Here is a 25,712-nt window from a genome sequence, read left to right on the forward strand (position 1 = left end):
CCCTTCTATCGTATCTTATGCTCGTAACGTGCATACACACGGTGTGTGTGTGTGTGCATGTGTGTATTGAGAGAGAGAGAGAGAGAGACTGCGAACACCACCACCACCTCCGCCAATTGGCTAAACAGCCGTTGGAATTAACGACCACTCCACCATCTACGGGCCTGGGCTAGTCGAGTCTATTAGGTTCGTGTCCCACATACGTATATTCATAACAGATTGTAATTCTTAATGTATGGATATAAAATCTCCTTTCCCCTTTCCCGATACTCCGCGACGCCACGGAATTAAAATGACAATGAGTTGTCCTACGAATACCGTAGGATTAGTAGTTAGGATTCGAACTAAGACTGTCCTGCTGGGGAGGTTTTCAGTTATTAATAATATCTGATTGATTAAAATTATACAGTGAAAATATGGCATTACATACGCTTACTGACGCGAATATTGAGTGTAATTCAAATATGCGATTTAAAAATAAATTAAACTAATTTAATAGCTTAAATACCTGCCTCGATAATGATTTAGGCCTATTTGGAAATGAGGTGTTATCAACACAAAATGTTAAATTATAAAAAATGAAAAATATATATAATTAAATTCTTTAAATGATAAATAAAAAACATTTTTTTTTCGCATGACATTACGAGGTAGTGGTTAGGTTTTGGCCTAAATTGGCCTTAGGCTGAATTTAAAACTTAAACTTTTTTTAATAATAAAATATATACATTTAAAATTCTTAATATGTGTAATATTGTATATATACATCATAATATATTTACATTAATAATATTAGGTCATGAAAAGGTATTAGTTAACTACCCAAAAAACCTTTTAAAATTATGTTAAATAAGTAAAAAGAGTTTCTAAATTAAATTCACATAAATTTGTTATATTATATAGTTATCTATTATATATATATTATAAATATATAGTATAGTATATTATCTAATTTAATGTTAATAATATAATCTATATCTTATCTAATAGTATTAGATTAGTATATATAATTATTCTATATATATGATGAGATATATTATATGTATAATTATATAGATATAGTATTATATGATTACTATATATATATATAATATATATATATAAAATATGTATACCTTGCTAAACCCTTCTGGGCGCGGCGTTGATGAGCCTAAATAAATAAATAAATAAATAAAATAAAATATAACATATATATATATATATAATAAATATATATATTAATAATAAATTATCATATATAGTATTTATTATTATATATATAATATATATATTTTGATATTGAGTTAATATTATCATATATATATATATTTATAATACAATCTCGTCGACACGCCCTACTCCCAACAAAAACAAACAAAAAACCAAATTAAACCGTCCAATTTTGTTTTATTTGCCAATCCGTCCCAATACTTTATAAAACACCTACTTAACTACTAGGCAATTTACTTTAAAATACTTACAGAAAGAAATCACCATTTAAATGAATTAATTCAACGCCCACATGAAAAATTGGACCAATGTCTTAAAAATATAAAAACAAAAAGATACATAAAAATAAAAGTAATTTTTTAAATGAAACCCAATTTACGTTCGTACACCCAAACATAGGGCCTTACTGTTCTCCCTCCTGGCCGCCCCTGGGAAGACAAGACTGGAATGAAGGAGAAATCATTGTACAATTTAATAAATATTTATATACTCACCATTAATCTACAGGAAAATGGAGGGGGGCGGGGCTAACCACTAACACCAAAAAATGATCCAAAAATTCGTCCAGGAAGAGGAGGCGGTGGCCGCGATCACACCAAAAGGGGTTCAAAATCAATAACGAATTCGCTGGCGCCCTTTTTTTATTGGGGGGGTGGCAGGGCGGCTTGACTATATCCCCGCCCACGGATTTTCAACTTAAAAAAAAATACAACACACAGATTCACAAATGCGGACGCCGAAACACACGCAGATCTTCTCGTTCCGAACGCCACCACGACACTGACTTCGTAATCAACAGGGACTCACTCGGGACGGGATGTCTTTCGTCGTCCTCCGGCGACACCTGGCAACTCCACCCCGGCTACCTTGTTCGAGTTGCCGGTTTCTCATTTATTAATTTATTTATTTTTTATAGTTTTTTCAGATGATTGATTCTATTTCTTCTTCTTCTTCTAATCGGTTTAAAAAAACGTGTGTTTGGGGAGAGTAAAATTAAATGAATACGGTTTATTATACAGTCAAGGCTTCATTTATGAATACATTCCATCGTGAAATTTATGGATATATTTGCATACGTATTGACATCTGTATAAACTGATTTATTACATCTTGAAAGAGGTTAAAATTCAATTAACACAGATTTGCATACAGCTCTTCAAGGTAGCATTTGGCCATGATGATTAGTACATATAATCTCTCTCTCTCTCTCTCTCTCTCTCTCTCTCTCTCTCTCTCTCTCTCTCTCTCTCTCTCAAATGCTTTTTAAAAAAGTTAAGAGAAAAATATCTAACATATATTTTCGCTAGACCTATACGTAATGGCCTTAGATTCATTAGGATACTTTTGACATTAAAAAAAAAAACCATTAAAGTGTGGCAGATCGTTTGAAATGTTATCAAGAACGTCTATTTTAATGAAAGGATTTAAAGAATATTGCATTAGCAATCTAAAGTCGACGAAACGAGCTTTCTAAACACCGTCTTAACCGACCTTAAATTTCTGTTAGTGTCGATTTGAACTTACATCATCTCTCTCTCTCTCTCTCTCTCTCTCTCTCTCTCTCTCTCTCCATTTAGCAAGTTTTCCTACGCCATATCGTCGCCTAGAAGTTAGGCACTGACATCTTTAATGTTCCTAAAAAGAAAAAAACAAAAAAAGGAAAGAAAAGTATTCCTTCAGCGCAGATAGGCCGATGTCACCTTGTTGCTTGACGGCCTATCAAGTTTGCAAAAGGAGAGAGAGAGAGATGGGGGTGTGATGGGGAGGGAGGGGGGAGGGTGAATGGTGTAAAGGGGACGCGGAAGAGAAATAAAAACGAAGATTGAAAAATAAGAGAGAGAGGGAGAGAGGATTGACACACTCGCTTTTAGAGTCCTGACAGCGTGACGCTGATATTTTTCCAAATTTTCTCGAGAGGTTTCTTCGAAGATTGTTTGCCTGTTTTTGCTTATTTCGTTCTTTTTCATCATCATAGAACTTCATTATACCATACTCCAGTTTCCACTTGATGTCTAATTCACTCTACCTGCCTTTGCCATGGTTTTTAACTTACGTACGAAGGTTATTTATGAATTTATATTAGTGCACTTAGTGACCTAGCTAAGCGCACCTAGTAGACAGGATTTGAGCCTAAACTTATATCCATAAAGCCATCAGTATTTGATAGTTTAGAAGTTACTTTTGAATTTTTAACATACCTGTGATGTATATGAACCATAAATCTTTTCTCCCATAGATGATAGCTCTATGGAAAAGCCATGGCAATAGTCTCACACAGCCCCTATAGGTGCTCTCTGTGACATATATCACAGTTTGTACCAGGGACTATAAGGTTTGTTATATACCTCTTTTACACAAGGAAAAATGATTATTTCTTTAGTTTCAGTAACCTTTAGAGAAACATTGTGGTCTAATGCCGCTTGCAACAAAGTTGCAAGGCTTTTTACTGTAAAGTTTTAAGGGGGGTAACTCTCCAAACCTAAGACCTCTTAGGTTAAAGCAGTAAGATTTGTTGTAAAGTTCAAATAAACATACATGGCACATTTACAGCCTATTACTGCTTACGCAAGAATGCTGTATGGTAGTATGTATGGCATTATCTCACTCGCTTTCTATGTCTAAAAGTCCATATCCAGCCCTTTATAATATACCACCAAGGACCAAAAATATCAATCAAAAGGCCAATAATTATATAAGAAAGTAATAGTGGGACTACCAGAAAGTTAGGCCAAAGGGTCTTTGATTACAAAATTCAAGCAAAATGTCCCAAATGAAGGGCTTTGTCTTCTGTAACCATATCATACACAAATACATAAAGAGACTGGTCTCTTCGAGATGACGTTCTCTCTAAAAGTTAATTTAACAATTTTAACTTATTACTTATTACTTGTGGCACTCGGAAATCCCAAGTTGCTGAAGTAAGCGATGAAACTGCATGCACTACACGGGGGACACGAGCGGACGGACCAGGCGAAATTAAAGTTAAAAAAGGACCTCTGAAATTAGGCAGATATTACTTTTTAGGAATGATGATAATAATAATGATAATACTTTATTAAAAGTAATGGCTACTTCAGCAGCATTACACTTGTAGAGATTCTTCTCTATTTTCCGAATAGCGGCTTTTTCCGTGCTACTTAGACAGGCTAGTAGAGCGCCTATAGAGGTCATGATCAAATACAGTCTAAATTGGTGTATATATTTGAATTTAACAGATAAACTATGATACCATAGTTATCAAGGTCATTAACGATATATATATATATGTCTCTCTCTCTCTCTCTCTCTCTCTCTCTCTCTCTCTCTCTCTTTCTCTCTTGAAGCAAGAGCGCTTTCGTCTGGAGCTGCCAGACATCCTCGGGCTGGGAAGCTGGAGGGTGGACTGATCTTGAAGCGGTTGTCCGTCCTCGTTTCTATTTGGAGTCGACAGCAGGGGGTCCTGCCCCATGCTGATCTACTATTGGCTGGTGGCGGTAGGTCTTCGTTTTTCATTGGTGGCTTGAACCGGGTCTCAAGCCACTTTCCCCCCCCACGCGTTTGATGGTTGCGATGGCTGTAAGTCCTGCAGCCCGCCTAGACCTCCTTAGCGGACGCGGTTACGTCGATGGGCGTTTCGACTACGCATGCGGGACGTCACGGCTTAACTTGATTATGGTTGGCTGCAGGCTAGTATCTCGTTCGGGGGCGTTGTCTTCCGTGGGGTTGTCGTGCTCGGTGGTGTCATTGTTGGTGGCAGGTCTTCTCATACTCGTAGGGAGGAGAAATTCTTCCTGCGTCGTATTTAGGAATAGGTTTTCACTTGCTGGATGAGAAGCGCCTCCAGCAGGCGTAACCGACGGGTGGGCATCAGGGGGCCTTCCCGATGATCTTCGTGTTTTGGATGATCACATCCCGGGAGATGGCCCTTCTTGATGTTGGCGTGCGTGCGTAGCGAAACGCCCATCGACGTAAAAAAATCGACGTAACCGCGCCCGCTAAGGAGGTCTAGGCGGCTGCAGGACTTACAGCATCGCAACCATCAACGCGTGGAAAGTGGCTTGAGACCCGGTTCAAGCCACCAATGAAAACGAAGACCTACCGCCACCGCCAATAGTAGATCAGCATGAGGCAGACCCCCTGCTGTCGACTCCAAAATATAAACGAGGACGGACACCGCTTCAAGATCAGTCCACCCTCAGCTTCCCAGCCCGAGGATGTCTGGCAGCTCCAGACGAAAGCTCGCTTGCTTCAAGAAAGAGAAGAGAGAGAGAGAGAGAGACATATATATATCGTTAATGACCTTGATAACTATGGTATCATAGTTTATCTGTAAAAATTCAAATATATACACCAATTTAGACTGTATTTTGATCATGACCTCTATAGGCGCTCTACTAGCCTGTCTAAGTAGCACGGAAAAAGCCGCTATTCGGAAAATAGAGAAGAATCTCTACAAGTGTAATGCTGCTGAAGTAGCCATTACTTTTAATAAAGTATGCTTGAGAGAGGGTCTGCTTCCTAAGTACACTAATAATGATAATAATAATGATAATATCGGGGCTTTGGCGAAGCGCTATTTGGCATCCAGCCCCCTCGTGCTTTGGCGGGAGACACACGAACCAGAGCCGTGATCAATAGACTGGGAAGGGAGACCCACCCCCTTCCACCCATTTCTCTCTCTCTCTCTCTCTCTCTCTCTCTCTCTCTCTCTCTCTCTCTCTCTCTCTCTCTCTCTGGTTCGTGTGCGAATGTATGGTTTCATTCGTATGTTTTTTCATGTTGTTTTTCATTATCATTGTTTTAGTATATGTGCGAATGGCTATAGTAGGCCTATATACCAGCGCTTGTACAGGAAAGGGGGGAAAATTGATGAAAAATTATGCATAAATGAGCAGAAATGAAATAGATAAACAATGACAAATAAAAACAGCGAAGAGTAAGTGGCACTGGGTTACAACGAGTTGGTAGCAGCTAGCCGAGATGATGGGAGTGCTTCGAATTGGTACTACATGTGAATATTTTCGCTTACTTGGGGAGTAAGCCTACAAACATTGTTGTTGTTGTTCTTGCTATTGTTCTTGTTTGGGGGATAAGAAAGCCTTTTGGAAAAGGCTAAAAAGGTCTGAAAAAGGTTTTTCGCGTCGAGTTAGATTCAGGATATGATGTTTATGATTCATTTATCGGAATGATTAAACAGTACAGGACAACTATTTCCAAGGAAATATAGCGTATCTATTTTAATTTTTGTCGGTGAAACAAGACGCTATTTGACCGTAGATTTTAGCACGCGCCCCCGAGTAAGCTGGAAGTTAAGTCACGCCTTTTTTTTACTCCTGCGACGCAAAGTCGATCTTAACCTATCATTCTTGATAGTCTCTCAGAATTACGAGGTGTTCTGTGATAACTCTACCTATACATTATATCTACACCAGCAAAGGTATATGTACCAGCAGATGTGGAAGGCTCTCTCTCTCTCTCTCTCTCTCTCTCTCTCTGTCTACGGCTCTAGCTAGCCTCGCTCTCTCATGGCTGCTCTCTGCTACGGCTCACTCGCCCTCTCTCTCTCTCTCTCTATAGTGCTCTCTCTCTCTCTCTCTCTCTCTCTCTCTCTATGGTTTGATCCTATACATCACAGAAAATAAGGTTTAACTTCAAACTCGAGCTAAAACTAACAATTTAATAATAAAAGAACACAATGATTTGCACAGTTACGGTTAACCCAGCTTACCGCATGAAACAAAGAATCACTTAAACAACACTTCTGCAGCGCACAAATACCAAAATTACATAACCTTAAGTATAAGAAATGTTCACTAAAGATATAAAAGAACAAGAATACGTTGAGGACCAGTTGAGACTGATCTAGACTTCAAATACAGGCAGTCCCCGGGTTACGACGGGGGTTCCGTTCTTGAGATGCGTTGTAAGCCGAAAATCATCGTAAGCCGGAACAAAGTCATACAACCTAAGAAAACCTTACTTTTAATGCTTTGGGTGCATTAAAAACTATTTAAAGTGCATTCCTATTGCATTCTTTATAAAATAAAACCTTCAAAAATTTATTATTTTGGATTTTTAGAGTCATATTTCTTGTGGCAGACCGGAGTTGTAAACATCATAACCCTGGAACATGCGTCGTAAACCTGGAAATAATTTCTGATAAATATAATGGACAAGCGTTGTAACCTCGGAACGTCGTAAGCCGAACCCGTCGTAAGCCAGGGACTGCATGTAGGTGGTCCGAAGAAAACCTAAAGGGGGCGTGGCCAACAAAAGCACTCTGGAAACAGGGGTAACTGTATAGTACTACGAGATCAAATAATATACTAACTATATACAAAAATAATACAGTACCAACCTGGCAGATGGGTGACACTTCCCTTCCTAGAAGAAGAGACGAAAGTGGCTCGTTAAAGCTAAAGGCAAATATTAGAGATGAACGATACTGTAGTCTTGAAATGGAGTTATGCTGAAGATTGAAGCCACGATAAGGCATCTGCCACGAAGTTATTGGTTCCTTTTATGTGGTGGATCTCCAGGGGAAACTTCTGGAGATAGATGGACCAGTGGAGTAGAAGTTGATTGTGAGACTTCGTTTTGTCTAGAAAGGGATTGTGGTCAGTGAAGACTCACTACCTCAGCAGCACCTAGCAAGTAGCATTCGTATTTCTGCAAAGCGAGTACCATACCAAGTGCCACCTTCTCAATGGTGCTGCAAGGCTTTTGGCGAGGCTTAGACTTAGTCGAGGTGTAGCTGACTGGGTGAAGTATTCCATCTGGAGACTCTTGAAGTAGCACACCTCCAGCTCCAGCATCACTGGCATCTACTTTGAGGATTATTGTTTGTTTTGTTTATAAGGTGTTTTTACGTTGCATGGAACCAGTAGTTATTCAGCAACCGGACCAGCGGCTTTACGCGACTTCTGAACCACGTCGAGAGTGAACTTCTATCACCAGAAGAGAACAGGATTATTACACAAAAATAGCTTTAAAGGTTAAGAGGGGCTTGACATTCCTCAGTCCAAATAAATTTGGACCTTAGGACTAGTCAGGAATGTTCAACGGGCAGCTACTGAAGAAAAAGGTCCTTACAGCTAACCCTAAAAATCTTTGCAGAGACTGTGTGGTATGAAGAGGGTATACTCTTAGAACAGCTTCTATGTTGGATGTTTTAGTACCAACATTACCATTTCCAACAGTGTGGCTCAAATAAGTAACAGCTTTACAGGAAACACTAAGATTAAATAGTTAACACAGCCTCTTCTAACCTCAGGAACAAACAGAGCCTATGCATTATGTTCTTCCTAAGTGTGTCCAGTGACTAGGAAATCATCAAGATGGCAATAAACACCTTCCAAGTCCTGTATGATGAAATTTAAAAGGCGCTGAAATGTAAAAGGGGTGTTGCTAAGGAATAACTTCAGACTGAAAGAGCCCAAAGGGTGTAATGAAAGCTGATATTAACTTTGGCCTTTCAGTTAATCCTACCTGATAATAGCCCTTTTAAGTCTATTTTTGTTAGAAACATCACTAGTCCCACTGAATCAATTACGTCATCAATGAGTGCAAAGGGTAAGAATCTTTAATCGTGACATTATTAATCTTTCTATAATCTGTACAAAATCTATAACTACCGTCCTCCTTAAAGAACTAGTATGCAAGGTGAAGCCCATGGCGATTTACTCTGTCTTGCTAGACCATGTCGAAGGTGGTATTCTACTTCCTCCTGCTAGACCATGTCGAAGAAGGCATTCTACTTCCTCCTGCTAGACCATGTTCGAAGAAGGTATTCTACTTCCTCTTGCTAGACCATGTCGAAGTTTGGGAGGCATTCTACTTCCCTCCTACCAGACCAATGTGGAAGAAGGTATTCCTACTTCCTCCTGTCAGAACCATGTCGAAGGAAGGTATTCTACTTCCTCCTGCTAGACCATGTCGAAGAAGGTATTCTACATCCTCCTGCTAGACCATGTTGAAGAAGGTATTCTACTTCCTCCTGCTAGACCATGTCGAAGAAGGTATTCTACTTCCTCCTGCTAGACCATGTCGAAGAAGGTATTCTACTTCCTCCTGCTAGACCATGTCGAAGAAGGTATTCTACTTCCTTCTTGCTAGAAGCCATGTGGAAAAGGTATTCACTTCCTCTTGCTAGACATTGTCGAAGAAGGTATTCACTTCCCTCTTGCTAGACATCGAAGAAGGTATTCTACTTCCTCCTGCTAGACCATGTTGAAGAATGTATTCTACTTCCTCTTGCTAGACCATGTCGAAGAAGGCATTCTACTTCCTCTTGCTAGCCATTGTGGAAGAAGGTTAATTCCTACCTTCCTCCTGCTAGACCATATAAAAGAAGGAATTCTACTTCCTCCTGCTAGACCATATAGAAGAAGGAATTCTACTTCCTCCTGCTAGACCATCGAAGAAGGTATTCTACTTCCTCCTGCCTTAAGACCCAGGTGGAATAATTGGTATTCTACTTCCTCCTGCTAGACCATATAGAAGAAGGAATTCTACTTCCTCCTGCTAGACCATATAGAAGAAGGTATTCTATTTCCTCCTGCTAGACCATATAGAAGAAGGAATTCCTACTGTCCTGCTAGAACCATGGTCGAGAAGGTTCTACTTCCTCCTGCTAGACCATATAGAAGAAGGAATTTCCTACTTCCCCTGCTAGAACCATATAGAAGGAAGGTATTCTTATTTCTCCTGCTACCATTAGAAGAAGGCATTCTACTTCCTCCTGCTAGACCATGTTGAAGAAGGTATTCTACTTCCTCCTGCTAGACCATGTCGAAGAAGGTATTCTACTTCCTCCTGCTAGACCATATAGAAGAAGGTATTCTACTTCCTCCTGCTAGACCATATAGAAGAAGGTATTCTATTTCCTCCTGCTAGACCATATAGAAGAAGGAATTCTACTTCCTCCTGCTAGACCATGTCGAAGAAGGTATTCTACTTCCTCTGCTACCATATAGAAAAAGGAATTCCTACTTCCTCCGCTAGACCATAAGAAGAAGGTAATTTCATTTCCTCCTCTAGACCAATTATAGAAGAAGGAATTCCTACTTCCTCCCTGCGACCATATAAAGAAGGTATTCTACTTCCTCCTGCTAGGAACCATATAGAAGGAAGGTATTCTATTTCCTTCCTGCTAGACATATAGAAAAGGAATTCTATCCTTTCCCCTGCTAGAACCATGTCGAAGAAGGTTATTCCTACTTCCTCCTGCTAGACCATATAGAAAGAAGGAATTCTACTTCCTTCCTGCTAGACCTTTAATAGAAGAAGGTATTCTATTTCCTCCTGCTTGACCATATAGAAGAAGGAATTCTACTTCCTCCTGCTAGACCATAATAGAAGTATTCACTTCTCCTGGCTAGACCATTCTGAAGAAGGTATTCTTATTTCCTCCTGCTAGACCATATGAAAAGGAAATTCTAACTTCCTCCTGCTAGAACCATGTCCAGAAGGTATTCTACTTCCTCCTGCTAGACCTATAGAAGAAGGTATTCTACCTTGCCTCCTGCTAGACCATTAGAAGAAGGTCTCCTACTTCCTCCTGATAGACCCAATAGTCGGAAAAGGTATTCTACTTCCTCCTGCTAACCAGTTTGAAGAAGGTTTTCTTCCTTCCCCTGCTAGACCATATGAAGAAGGTATTGACTACTTCCTCCTTGCTAGACCATTTGTCGAAAGAAGGTATTGCTAATTTCATCCCTGCTAGACCATTGTCGAAGAAAGGTTATCTACTTCCCCTCCTGCTAGACCATGTCGAAGAAGGTCTTCTATTTCCTCCTGCAGAGTCCATGTCGAAGAAAGGCATTCTAACTTCCTCCTGTAGACATGTCGAAGAAGGTATTCATTTCCTCCTGCTAGACCCATGCGAAGAAAGGTATTCTACTTCCTCCTGCTAGACCATGTCGAAGAAGGTATTCTACTTCCTCCTGCTAGACCATGTCGAAGAAGGTATTCTACTTCCTCCTGCTAGACCATGTCGAAGAAGGTATTCTACTTCCTCCTGCTAGAACCAGTCGAAGAAGGTATTCTTACTTTCCTCCTGCTAGACAATATAGAAGAAGGATCTACTTCCTCCTGGCTAGACCTATAGAGAAGGGTATTCTACTCCTCCTGCTAGAACCATGTCGAAGAATGTATTCTATTTCCATCCTGCTGACCATGTCCGAAGTAGGTAATTCTACTTCCTCCTGCTAGACCATATAGAAGAAGGTATTCTACTTCCTCCTGCTAGACCATATAGAAGAAGGTATTCTACTTCCTCCTGCTAGACCATATAGAAGAAGGTATTCTACTTCCTCCTGCTAGACCATGTCGAAGAAGGTATTCTACTTCCTCCTGCTAGACCATATAGAAAAGTATTCTAACTTCCTCCTGCTAGACCATGTCCAAGAAGGTATTCTATGCTTCCTCCTGCTAAGACCCCAAAAAAATTGGGTCGGAGAAGGTATTCTACTTCCTCCTGCTAGACCATATAGAAGAAGGTATTCTACTTCCTCCTGCTAGACCATGTCGAAGAAGGTATTCTACTTCCTCCTGCTAGACCATGTCGAAGAAGGTATTCTATTTCCTCCTGTTAGACCATGTCGAAGACGGGTATTTCTACTTCCTCCTGCGAGACCATCGTCGAGAGAAGGTACCTACTTCCTCCTCTAGACCATGTCGAAAAAGGTATTCTATTTCCCCTCCCTGCTAGACCCTGTCGAAGAAGGTATTCTTGACTTCCTCCTGCTAGACCATATAGAAAAGTATCTATTTCCTCCGGCTAGCGCCATATAGAAGAAGGTAATTCTACTTCCTCCTGCTAGACCTGTCGAAAGAAAGGTATCTACTTCCTCCTGCATGACGCATTAATAGAAGAAGATATTCTACTTCCTCTTTACCTCGCTAGGACATGTCGAAGAAGGTATTCTACTTCTCCTGTTGACCATTCGAAGAAGGTATTCTACTTCCTCCTGCTAGACATGTCAACGAAAGGTATTCTCCTTTCCTCCTGCTAGACCATGTCGAAGAAGGTATTCTACTTCCTCCTGCTAGACCATGTCGAAGAAGGTATTCTACTTCCTCCTGCTAGACCATGTCAAAGAAGGTATTCTACTTCCTCCTGCTAGACCATATAGAAGAAGGTATTCTACTTCCTCCTGCTAGACCATGTCGAAGAAGGTATTCTATTTCCTCCTGCTAGACCATGTCGAAGAAGGTATTCTACTTCCTCCTGTAGAACCATGTCAAAGAAGTATTTCTACTTTCTCCTGCTAGAAATATGAAGAGGTATTACGACTTCCTCCTGCTAGAACCATGTCGAAGAAGGTATCTACTTCCTCCTGCTAGACCATATAGAAAGAAGTATTCTACTTCCCCTGCCTAACTGTTGAAGAAGGTATTCTATTTCCTCCTGCTAGACCATGTCGAAGAAGGTATTCTATTTCCTCCTGATAGACCATGTCGAAGAAGGTATTCTACTTCCTCCTGCTAGACCATGTCAAAGATATTCTACCTCCTGCTAGACCATGTCAAAGAAGGTATTCTACTTCCTCCTGCTAGACCATGTCAAAGAAGGTATTCTACTTCCTCCTGCTAGACCATGTCGAAGAAGGTATTCTACTTCCTCCTGCTAGACCATGTCGAAGAAGGTATTCTACTTCCTCTTGCTAGACCATGTCGAAGAAGGTATTCTACTTCCTCCTGCTAGACCATGTCAAAGAAGGTATTCTACTTCCTCCTGCTAGACCATATAGAAGAAGGTATTCTACTTCCTCCTGCTAGACCATGTCGAAGAAGGTATTCTACTTCCTCCTGCTAGACCATGTCGAAGAAGGTATTCTACTTCCTCTTGCTAGACCATGTCAAAGAAGGTATTCTACATCCTCCTGCTAGGACCAATAGAAGGAAGGTATTCTACTTTCCTCTTGCTAGATCATGTCGAAAGAAGGTGATTCTACTTACTCTGCTAGACATTCGAAGGAGGTATTATACTTTCCTCCTGCTAGACCATGTCGAGAAGGTTATTCTACTTCCTCTTGCTAGGACATTCGAAGAAGGCATTCTAACTCCTCCTGCCTAGAACATGTCAAAGAAGCCATTCTACTTCCTCCTGCTTAAGAACCCAAGTCAAAGGAAGTATTCTAACTTATCCTCCTGCTAGACCAATTGTCTGAAGAAGGTATTCCTAAACTCTCCTGCTAATTACATTGTCGGAAGAGGTTATTTACCCCTACTTCGCTCAATGCTAGAACCATGTCGAAAAGAAGGTATTCTACATCCTCCTGCTAGACCATGTCGAAGAGAGTTATCTACTTCCTCTGGCTAGACCGCAGTCAAAAGAAGGTATTCCTAACTTCCCTCCCTCTAGAACCATGTTGAAGGAAGGTATTTCTACTTCCTCCTGCTAGACCAATGTTAAGAATGTATTCTAACTGTCCTCTGCTAAAGAACCATGGCCGAAGAAAGGTATTCAACTTCTCCTGCTAGACCATTTGCCAAAAGGTATTCCAGCTTCCTCCTGCTAGAAACCCATGTCAAAGAAGTATCTACTTTCCTCCTGGCAAGGAACCATATAGAAAAGGTATTCACTTCCTCCTGCTAGACATTGTTCCGAAGAAGGTTTATTCCTATTGCCCCTCCTGCTTAGACCAATGTCGAAAGAAGGTATTCTACTTCCTCTGCTAAGACCATTGTCCGAAGAAGTATTCCTATGCTTCCTCCGCTTCAAGATCCATGTCGAAGAAGGTATTCTACTTCCTCCTGCTAAGACCATGTTCGAAGAAGGATTCTATCTTCCTCCTCTTAGAACATGTCGAAGATAGGTATTCCTACTTCCTCCGGCTAGAACCATGTTCAAAGAAGGTATTCTAAACTTCCCTCCTGCTAGACCATTGTGAAGAAGGTATACCCTAAGCTTCCTCCTGCTAGACCATGTCGAAAGAATGTATTCTACTTCCTCTTTCTCAACAGGTCGAAGAAGTTACTACTTGTCCTCCTCTAAAGCCATGTCCAAAGAAGGTATTCCACTCCCTGCTAGACCATTCAAAGAAGGTATTCTACTTCCTCTCTGCTAGACCATATAGAAAAGGTAATTCCCCTACTTCCTCCCTGCTTAAGACCCATGTCGAAGAAGGTATTGCATTTCCTCCTGCTAGAAAACCATTGTCGAAGAAGGTATTCTTATACCTTCCTTCCTGCAGACGCATGTCGAAGAAGGTAATTCCACTTCTCCTGCTAAAGACCAATGTCAAAGAAGGAAGTAATTCTACTTCCTCCTGCAGAACCATATAGAAAAAGGTAATACTTACCTGTCCTGCCTGCTAACCATGTCGAGGGGGGGAAAAAAAAAAGGTTAATTCCTTTAACCCTCCATGTAAGGAATAGGATCCTCAGTTTGAGCTCTTTCCATGCGACCCATTGTCCAATAGAGGTATTGCCTATCATCCTCGCAGAATCCCATTGCCAAAGAAGTATTCTATCAAACAATTCCTCCTCTGCTAGAAGCCATGTGAAAGAATGGTATCTACTTATCCTCTCGCAGACCATTGTTGAAGAAGGCCTTCTCTTCCTCTTCGCTAGACCAATGTCGAAGAAGGTATTCTATTTCCTCCTGATAGACCAGTCGAAGAAGGTATCTACTCTCCTGCTAGGACAATGTCGAAGAAAAGGTTAATTCTAATTTCCTCCGGCTAGACCAATGGCGAAGAAGGTATTCTACTTCCTCCTGCTAGACCATGTTGAAGGAGGTAATCTACTTCCTCCTCCATCTTGCTCTCCCTCTCAGGACACACAATAAGTCTGCTGACGAATGGGTGTTGTACGAACCAGGTCGATGTCATGAAACAGAACACCACTTATCCTGGGAAAATCATGAAAGATTTGGATGAAAAGATTAGATTTTTTTAAGTCTTGTGACTGCCAAGGAATGAGCTGGCTGGAGAATAAATCCAGATTTTTTAGAACTTCTGTATTGGTTTGTGGCATGGAGGAAGGGACAATGTCCTCCAAAGAAAACCCACACTTTTTAGAACTTCGGTATTGGTTTGTGGCATGGAGGAAGGGATAAGGTCCTCCAAAGAATTAACCTCTTTTGATCTACCTTAAAATTGAGATTTACAGCCGCCTCACTAGAACCACTAACAGTTTCTCTTGAGTGATAAGTCTTAAGTAAATTTACATGAATGATCCGAGAGGGTTTTCTACAATCCGGAGTTATGTAAGTATCATTATTAACATTTTTTACAACTGGATATGGCCCACAAAACTTTGCTTTAAGAGGGAAACCAGGGACAGGGAGATATGCTAACACGAGGTCATTAGGCTTAAATTATCTAACTTTACAAACTTTACCGTAGTTCTGCTTCATTACTAACTGTTGAGCCCTTAAATTCTCCCCAGCAACTTTCCGAACTTCCTTCAATGTGCTTTTAAGTTTATCCATATATTTAACCATCCCTCTTTAATTACTGAAAGGGAACCTCTAACTGGTCTCCCAAACATCTCATAGGGTGAAAACCCAAGGGATGAAAGAAAATCAATTCCCTCGTCCAACTCGAAGTTGACTTTTCAACACAAAATTTCCTAAGCATACTCTTGAAAGTTTGGTGCCAACCGTGAGACTCTGGGTCATGGGCGGCAGACAAGATTTGCTTAAGATTTAGATCTTTTAAGTACTTTGACAAAAAGGTCACTGGTGAAATTTGAACATCGATCACTTCGTACTTCCTTTGGGATACCAAAATTCGTGAAAACTTTCATTAAAGCATTAGTAATGTTCTTAGAAATGTTACGAAGAGGGATGGCAGTAGGGTACTGGGTCGTAGGACATAATATAGTAAGCAAGTACCGATTCCCTTTTTTGGTTTTCGGTAAAGGACCAAAGTTATCTATAATGATCTTACTAAAAGGTTCATCTGGGACTAAGATTGGTTGTAAGGGTCCCTTTGGTATTACCTGGTTAGGTTTACCAGATATCTGCCAAACATGACAAGTACGAACAGATTCTGCGACATCTTTTTCTCATATTCGGCCAAAAGAAGCAATTCAAAATCTCACCATATGTCTTATGAACTCCTAAATGTCCTCCATAGGCATCATGAGCTATTAAAGAATTCCTAACAGAAATAGGAAGCACAATTTGACGCTTTTCACTCCAAGTATCTTCACTATAGTACTCTGTTTTTTTCCATCTGTCCACCAGCCTGTGGTGTATGCGTATGGTAACACTGCGTCCCGGGCTTTAGATAGTTACATTCAGCTTAAATTCAACAATAATAACAATATCATATTTCGAATATTAACGGTGTAATTCGCATACAGTAAATTATTAAAACACTTTTCAGTTGCAAACGTACACCCAGATATCCTTTTATTTACCTAAAACTTACGCATAGCGTAACTATTTAAAGCCCGGGACGCAGTGTTACCATGCGCGACCACCACAGGCAGATGGACAGATGGATTCTTTACGAGGACGATAAAACCTCATTAACAAATCTGAGTCATAGTAAAAACACGGGGGTTGATTAATCTCACTACTAAAAACTGCTTGGTCATGAAGCTACTTAGTTGTGCTTCCGAGCTTCCATAAGGTTACCTCTACTCATAACATTTCGTTCTTCAAACTCTATAGAAGTGATTGTAGGTTCATCCAAACGAGATTTCTGGCTACAAGTGACAAAACAAGGATTTACAAAGCAATCTGATTCAGGTTCAGAGTTTCCACTTACAGGTTTTTTGGAAATAACAAAAAATCCTAGAAGATCGTTAGCCAACGATAAAGTTGCCCCTTTTAGGGGAAATTCAACATTTCTTTACCCTTTTTAATAGGACAATCAAGATGAACATTAGCAAGGAGAACATTAGATATTTGTGAAAGGTCTTTCCCGAGAACACGTTCATTAGTTACATTAGCCTCAAGAGAGAAGCCGCCTTTAGCAAGTCTTTCTTCTCTGTCCGCTAAATACATCATAATGTTCAAAGGAAGCTTTCGTTTAAACTCCTCAAGTACAATAAAATTCTCTAATTCAGCGAAAGTCGTTACTGCCGCGGATTTCAACCATTTTCTAAACTCTCAATTTCTCTGAAGCGGATTCTACATAGGTTTGAATTGAGAACTTAAGTTTGGTTACGAAGGTTTGACGGTATCCCTCGACAGATATTGAAAAAAAAGCATCCAAAATTGCTTGTTTAACACTTTGGTAATCTGTAGTGTTTTCGAGATGTCTACAAATTTCACAGAAAATAAATAAGGTTTAATTTGAAACTCGAGCAAAAACCAACAATTTAATTATAAAAGAACACAGTGATTTACACAGTTACGATTAACCCAGCTTGCATGAAGCAAGGAATCACTTAAACACTTCCGCAGATCACCAATACCAAAATTAAATACCCTTGAATATAATAAATGTTCACTCAAGATTTATAAAGGAACAAGAATACTTTACAACAATATGAAAATAAAGACGGCTACTCCATTGGGCACTTAATCACAGTATAGGACCAGTTAAGACTGATTTAGACTTCAAATAATTGGTCCGAAGAAAACCTTAAACGGGGCGTGGCTAACAAAAGCACTCAGGAAACAGGGGTAACTAAATAATTCATTCAAAGGATCTCAAAAAGAGGTACAGTAAAATGCACTGTACAGTACTACCAGATCAAGTAATATAATAGTTATATACAAAATTACAGTATACCAATCTGGCAGACGGGTGACAAACTAAACTGACCCAATTAGTGACATTGAAGTATCTGATGATCAGTTGTATCAATCTGCAATGAAGGATGTCATGGGAATAACACTGAACGTGATTGATCAGTGTTCTGCCAGAGTGTATGGTGTTATAATAAGATTAACCAGAGCAGCCAGTCACCTTGTTATGCTCACCTATAGTCGTAAATCATTCACATAATTGTATCTGACTATTAATCTCTTGGTGCGTGGTATGTCATAGCCTTTTCCAGTTTTAAAAGGATTCTCCTTGTATTTTACTTATTTATTTATATTTTTATAAATTTATTTTATTTATCTTTATCGTTTACTTTCCTGATAACCTATCTCTTCTTTCTGGGTTTCCTGTGATGTTCTGTAACTTCTTCCAAATGGACACAAATATATCCTTTGGAAGGTCAAATAAGTAAATGTCTCTTGGAGGATTTTTCCATATGAATAATAATAATGATGATAATATGAATAATAAGGATTCACTACTTCAATTTTACCATAAAGGAGTCAGATTACTGCCCAATAGCGCGTAAAGTCTCGTTAATATCTTGGGTACTTCAGATTATTCTAACAATTTTCTTAAACTGCTGTTGTTGTTCCAGAAATAGGTAGTTACCAGTGATTATCTTAGAGAATTATTGACATGCAGATCTAAAATGTGTGACTAGAAAACAATCGTACAATCGCTGCTAAAACCTGTGGATATTGTTTATCTTATAACAAGAACTTCAGAAATATCATTGTTTAATTGTTTATTTTGCAGATCTCAAAATGTCTAACTTCGAAAATGATCTGTACTACAAACGCTGTTAAAACCTGGTTATATTGTCTTGAATATTACACGGATTATTACGGTCATGGTTATTAATGGATATCTACAACAGTCATTAGGAGATATTATTCATATTATATATAATATAACAATAATTCTGAGAATAATTATAAAAAAAAGTGCCATGAAGCAGTCAGCACAAACAATGTTTTGTTTATTTCGTCAACCATTAAGCGGTACTTTTCGGCACCGTTACGTTTGTCAAGTTTGAATAAAATCGCTCGTCTACCGAATTTAAGACAAATTTTAACGCTGAAATAAGATTTTAACAATAAAATAACGTATTATTTAACTTATTATAAGTAGAATATAATTCAAATAGCCTTTTAAAATGATATTTTTCTTCGTGATTTCGAAAACGTTCATCTGTAAATGCCTCCATCACGCTTTGTTGTTTATTGGAAACGATGTAACGCGAGATTTCATGTTGTGTTCTCCTAGGTAATGTATGACGCTGTAATTACTGAATCTATCTTGTAATTAAGGCTATTCTACTGTTATTTGAGTCGTTTATTATATATATAATACCACGAGGAGTTAATAAACGGGTCAAATAGGCGATATTTTAAGCGATAGCCGATGTGGGTACCTTAAGGCTAGACGGGGCCGGTTCCATTAGGGTCTTTGATGGACGCTACAGAGAATGGCGGTTTTTTTTAAATTTTTCGGAAATTGTTAATTGTTTCAGCGTCTTTTACCATTTAAAAAGCCGTAATTGCTTCAGTAGTCTAGAAACTAAAATTTTTTTGGTTGGGCCAGGCTATACCGTACCCCTAGTATCGTACCCTAGGCTAGGTGGGTCGGGGCACAACGACGGGTCACGGCTTATCTGGGGTAGGGAGTAGGGCTAGGGGGATGTGGAGCCCCTTCAGGTCATGTAAGGTCCATGAGTTCTTAGACTGTGGCATGGTGTCCGAGGCTAGGTCACGCTAGGATAAAATTTGGGGTAGAATGCAGCGAGGGGTCACGGTTTACCTTGGGGAGATGTCCCAGGGGTTGGGTAACCCCCGTGGCCACATAACGGGCACATCATTCAAAGTTAGGTCACATTAGCCTCGGGTAGATGTTGGGGAAAATAGCTAGGCTACAGCGAGAGGTCACGGCTTAACTTCAGGAGATGGGCCAGGGACAGGGGCGATGCCCCTTGGCCATGTAAGGGGCACAGCATTTGAGGTAAAAGTTTGGGTAGAATGCAGTAAGGGGTCGTGGCTTAGGTACCTTCGGAAGATGGGCCAGTGGTGGGGAAAGGCCCCTGGCCGTATTAAGGGCACAGCGTCTGAGGGTAGGTCACATATGGGTAAGTCCGGTTAAGTCATATTCCCTGCGGTAGCCGTGACCCCTCACTCTGCATGTGTTCTGCCAGGCAAATTGGCAAATCCTGCTTGTAAGTATATACCTAACTTAGCCTAGTAACGACATGAAATATGTTTTTTTTTTCACGTGTTATTTTAACAAATGTGACGTTCGGCCTCAGTTAGCCTTTTGGGAATGTGTCGGCAGCCTAGGTTAATAGGCTAATGCAGAAAACTTAAGCTCGTCTTTATGTCATGAGCAAATTCGCCCTTTTCCCTGTTGCAGGTTAAGGTCCTTCAGGTAATTCTACAGCAACCCTCCACTTTATTTAGTACATACCAGATCCTTAGGGGTGAACGTAAACATAAGCGAAAGGTGGTAAATTTCTCAAATAATCTCACCTGTAAAGGCAGCCGTACTTACTGCTTTTTCAAATATATTTATTAAAAATATCAGGTGCCTTAATGGTGCCATACTCGGTTTATGGCAATGAGGTAGTAAGCCACATAACACACTGGTACTATAAATTTGTTCCGATACGTAATACAAACCATCGGTCCTTCAACAATAGGAATGTATCTTGTGGCAGCTGGAACCGGTCGTAAGCTTCGAACAAGGGAGTTCGGTAGTTAACTGCTTGTCCGACAGTCAGTGCACCACGCGACTGGGAGGTGAAGAATCACTTTGCTTTCGGCCGCGCTGGTTGACAGACGTGTTCTCCACTTCTCTCTGCCCGCCTTTCGTCGTATGCTTTGTTTTTCTCCAAACTTGGTTTGCATTTGTAGTGTGATTGTCAAATACTGTAAGTACGTGTGCTTTTTGTATTTTATTACTTCTTTTGTGTAATGATGGATTCTCGTGAGCTGGAGAGTTCCCCACGCCCCCCCATCAGCCGCAGAGTGTGCCCTGGTGTGGAGGGCCGCAAGTGTGGGGCCTTCCGCTCCTTCCCTGATGTGGATCCTCATGAATTGCGTGCTCGGTGCCGAGGGCGCGAATGCTCTCGCATCGAGCCTTGTGACATTTGTGTATCTTGGTCGGAGGAGCAGTGTGCGATATGAGGGGAGGAGGAGGCGACGTAAGCTTGCCAGGGAGTCCTTGGAAAGTTTTCTGGCGACTCCCTTGGTCACAGACATGTCGTCGTCTTTCCTGTCGCCATCTCAGCTCCCGCATATGGCTCCTTCCCCTTGGGGGGGGGGGGTTTCTCGCTCCTTCTCTTCGCCCGATCCGTTGAGCGAGGTACCCCGACATACCAGCTGTACTCGGGGTCTTCCGTTCGTTCGGGGTGGGACTTGTCTCCCCCCCCCCCCCCCCCCCCCCCGGGTGTGAGGGGGAACCCCTCCTACTAACCCCGATCTTTCCCTCCTCAGGTGCTCCTGCTGTGGGTGATGACCTTGGCCAGGTATGGTTCTCGCTGGGTCTCCAGGGGACACCGAGCGTTCGGGGGCTGTTGCAACACCTGGCGAGTGGTTCTGCTCTGGTCACACACGAACCGATGACCACCACCACCACCGTCTCGACCCCAGGGTATGCCGCCCCTCCTCACCTTGTGTACACCCAGCATGTGACAACGGTAACCCCTTCAGCTGCGGTGCAGCGCCGCTTCCTGGTTTCTCGAGGAGGGTCGTAACTCCGCCACCCGGGTTCGCCGCTCTTGCCTCAGCCCCTGACTTTTGGTGCCCCAAGAGCTCGCCCCTGGACCTTCCACCTGTACCCAGGATGTCGCTGGCCGCTGCCCCGCCTCCTGTTGTACCTGCCGTTCCTGCCATGCCTGTCGCTCCTTTCGTGCCTGTTGTGCCTTCCGGACAGGTGGAGCTTCGGCAATTGCCCCGGCTCCGTCCTGGCTGGAGGACCTGACGGCTGTCCTGAGGAAGCTGACGAAGAAGAAGAAGAGGAAGGTGTCGTCGTCGTCTTCGTCGTCTTCGTCGTCTTCCTTCATCGTCGCCTGCTGCCGCTTCTTCCCCATCGACTTCCAAGGCTTCACAGCCGAGGAAGAAGAAGGCTGCCTCCTCCCCCCTAAGAAGTCTCCTTCGGGAACTTCTAAGGGCCCATCTCACTCCGGTGGGACGGGGGGTTCTTCCGCTGGTCCTCCCGCTCCTTCGTGAGCAGGGCCCGTCTCTCCTTCCGCAAGGAAGAAGAAGACGGGGACCAGAGGGGTACCGGCTAACATACCGGTACCTCCTCCCAACCTTGGTGCTAAGGGGCTCTGCCGCTACACCAGGTTCCGTCTCAGCCTATCGTCGCAGAGGTACGAGTGTACGGTCGCCTGCGAGTGACCGTGCAGCCAGCGAGGCTTACGAGTTTGCTCGGTGCCAGGACCGAGGCACGGAGCGGAAGACTGGTGAGGGTCGCTCAGGTGACTCCCGCCAGGCCAGCGATCGCTCTCGTGGCGATCCGCAGGTAACCAGGGTTGACGCGACGGTCCTAGACCGGCCGCGGGCTAAGGCTAGGAAGAGGTCCCCTCGGTCGCCCAGTGGCTCGACGCGCCGTGAGGACAGGCACCGCTCCCACCGTGACAGTGGTCCCGGCAGGTCCTTGACCGGCCGCGGGCTGCTAGGCAAGGAAGAGGTCCCCTTGGTCGCCGGAACCACAGCGGCTCGACGCACCGTGAGGACAGGCACTGCTCCCACCGCGACAGTGGTCTCTGCAGGTCCTGACCGCTGCTCCCACCGGACCGCGGGACGGCGGGTAGGGGGACCAGCAGCAGCTCTTCTGACGCACGGACTGGAGCCGCTGTTCTCGGTCCAGCCGCTCTCCCCCTAAGCCAGACGCGGAAACCAGGCTTGCAGCTCGATCGCCACCGCGGGTTAGCGATCTCCTGCAGCCCCCCAAGCACACCAGTTCTGCCGGTGGGCGAGGGGGGAACGTCAGGTCTTCCTCTCCGATCCCTTCAACTTCCTCGGGCTTCACCGGGAAGAGCGAGGCGATCCGGAGTGATCGTCCCACCACGACGCCCTACGAGCTTGGCACAGTCTTAGGACCGACCAGGTCGTATGCGCAAGTGGCAGGATGAGACCGGGAGGGTCTGTCGCAGTTCCTCCTTCCGAAGGAGGAGGGTCTCGAGAGGCGTTCTTGTTGGAGGTACTTGACGGTCCTACTCCTCAAGACGCAGTCACTCCCGAGATCCAGAGGTTGTTTTAAGAGGTTATTGCGCTGATTCGTCAGCACAGCGACCTAGGGGAAGGATTGCTGCTCCCACCTTCTGAGCCCACGTCCCGGCTCGAGTCGTTCTGGGGTCCTAAGAAGGAACCCAAGACGTCGGTGGGTCTGCCGCGATCAGCTCTGGGAGGGTTCGCTGAAGTCCGGCAGGTCTTCCAAGCTACTTACCCCGCCTCTACTGCGAAAGAGGAGATTCTACGTGCCTTCAGAAGCGCCTCAGCGGCGTGGTTGGTATGGTATTAGCGTCCCACCTCGGTGGTCGCGGGTTCGATTCTTGGTCATTCCATTGAGGTGCGAGAGATGTGTATTTCTGGTGATAGAAGTTCACTCTCGACGTGGTTCGGAAGTCACGTAAAGCCGTTGGGCCCGTTGCTGAATAACCACTGGTTCCATGCAATGTAAAAGCACCATACAAACAAACAAACAAACGTGCCTTCAGAGGATCCTATGCCGCCCAAACAGGTTAACCCAGAACTAGCTAGGCTAACTCCGGGGGTGTCTCTGCAGCAGCTCCTGTCGGAGAACTTGTGGTTCTCGCAGCAATAAGCACTTGCACTGGAATCCACTGCCATGGCGGCATTCCAGGCAGTCTCCTGGTTAGACCTGTGGTCCCTCACAGTGTGCAAGGTCGCGGCCACCTCGGGGAATATCACTCCTGAAGGTGACCCGGCTTTTGGGAGACTGTGCCAGTCTTGAGGTAGAGCCATCTCCTACCTATCCCACCAGACGGCAAACCTGTGGGCCAACCTGGTACTTCGGCGTAGGGACGCAGTCCTCACCCGAGTGACCAGGGCGGCTGGGCGTGAGGCGGCACTGGTTCTTCGCAACGGACCGGTGCGGAGTTTCTCCTCTCTCTTCCCAGGAGAGATGGTGGACGCTGCGGTGGAACAACAGCGCACTGATGACAGTGACCGTCTAGTACACCAGGCAGTCTCGAAGGCGTTTGGGCAGCCTCGAACGACTGCTGCCAAGCCCAAGAGCTTGGTTAGCGCTTCCTCTGTGGCCAAGACGATTGCATCGTCGAAGCCCAAAGGAAAGACTCTGCCTTCGACTTCTTGCAGGAGCGGTCGCCCTCAGCCCTCCTTCCCTCGAGGGGAGCGGGGAAGAAGTCGAAGAGAGGCGGGAAACACTAGAGACGGCGTTCCCCTCACCTGCTGCCGGAAGTAGGGGGGTGCCCGGTGAGCCATTGGGCAACATGGCAGCGCTACAGAGCAAAGACCTGGATAGTAGACGTCCTTCGGGAGGGGTATCTACTACCCTTCAAGTCTTGGCCACCCCTCACCTCCAACCCGGTCCACCTTCAGACCAATGTACCTGGAACATCAAAGGATCAAAGGACGTAGCCCTTCGGCAGGAAGTCCAAACCATGTTGAGCAAGGGAGCTGTGGAGATCATCAGGGATCGTTCACCAGGCTTCTACAGCTGTCTTTTCCTAGTGGAGAAGTCTTCGGGGGGCTGGCGCCCGATGATAGATCTCTCTCCCCTGAACCGATTCGTTCGCCAGTCTCGGTTCACGATGGAGGCGGCACATTCCGTGCTCGACTCCACAGGGAGAACGACTTCTGCTTTCGGTGGACTTGAAGGATGCGTATTTCCAGATACCCGTCCATCAATCCTCCAGGAAGTACCTCCGCTTCATCCTCGACGGGACGGTGTACCAATTCAGGGCACTTTGCTTCGGTCTGTCAACCGCTCCACAGGTGTTCACGCGAGTGTTCACTCTGGTGTCTGCTTGGGCCCACTCGGTAGGGATACGTCTTCTGAGGTATCTCGACGACTGGTTGGTCCTGGCGAGCTCCCGCTCACAGTTGCTACAGGACAGGGATCGACTTCTCGAGTTCTGCCGCAATTTGGGATCGTGGTGAACTTCGAGAAGTCCAGTCTCGAGCCCAAGCAGAGGATGAAGTACCTGGGTATGCTGATCGACACGGTAGCAGGGCGAGTCTTCCCCTAAGACTCGCGGATCAGCAGATTCAGGGAGGCAGCCTACCAGTTCCTGTCTCGGCAAGAACAGTCAGCTCAGCAATGGCAAGTCGTGATCGGCCACCTGTCGTCACTCGAGAAGTTAGCCCCTCACGGGTGTCTTCACCTGTGGTCTCTCCAGTGGAGACTAAAGGAGAGTAAGGTCACAGGCAACAGACCCACCTTACTTCCCCGTGTCCCTCACGGAGGAGGTGAGGCAGGACCTAGCGTGGTGGCTGGACGACAGGAACCTCTTAGGAGGAGTGCCTCTCCGCACTCCCCCCCCCGGAGATGTTGCTGTTTTCGGACGCGTCAACCGAGGGATGGGGCGCACACCTGGAGGAGTTGCTGGCTGCAGGAGTGTGGGATCGTCACGACAAGCACCTTCACATCAACGTCCTGGAGCTCAAGGCAGCGTTCCTCACTCTCCAAGAGTTCCGGGACCGCTTGATGGGACACTCGGTGGTGTTGATGTGCAACAACACCACAGTAGTGGCATACGTCAACAAACGGGGGGCCTAGTGTCCCTCCTGTTGCACCAGTTGACGTTGC

The 25,712-nt window shown here is 43.7% G+C and overlaps 1 protein-coding gene and 1 pseudogene across 1 annotated transcript in view; one reads left to right on the forward strand and one right to left on the reverse strand.

The window, feature by feature from the left end:
• Positions 1–1,985, reverse strand: part of LOC135205125 (gamma-1-syntrophin-like) — a 291,815-nt gene extending 289,830 nt beyond the window's left edge. Inside the window, 1 exon segment of the mRNA XM_064235479.1 lies at positions 1,704–1,985. The gene's annotated coding sequence lies outside the window, so the exon portion shown is untranslated.
• Positions 1,986–19,116: 17,131 nt separating this feature from the next.
• Positions 19,117–25,712, forward strand: part of LOC135205126 (ATP-dependent DNA/RNA helicase DHX36-like) — a 93,826-nt pseudogene continuing 87,230 nt past the window's right edge.

This window comes from Macrobrachium nipponense, chromosome 48 (genome assembly GCF_015104395.2).
Source record: "Macrobrachium nipponense isolate FS-2020 chromosome 48, ASM1510439v2, whole genome shotgun sequence".
NCBI lineage: Eukaryota > Metazoa > Arthropoda > Malacostraca > Decapoda > Palaemonidae > Macrobrachium > Macrobrachium nipponense.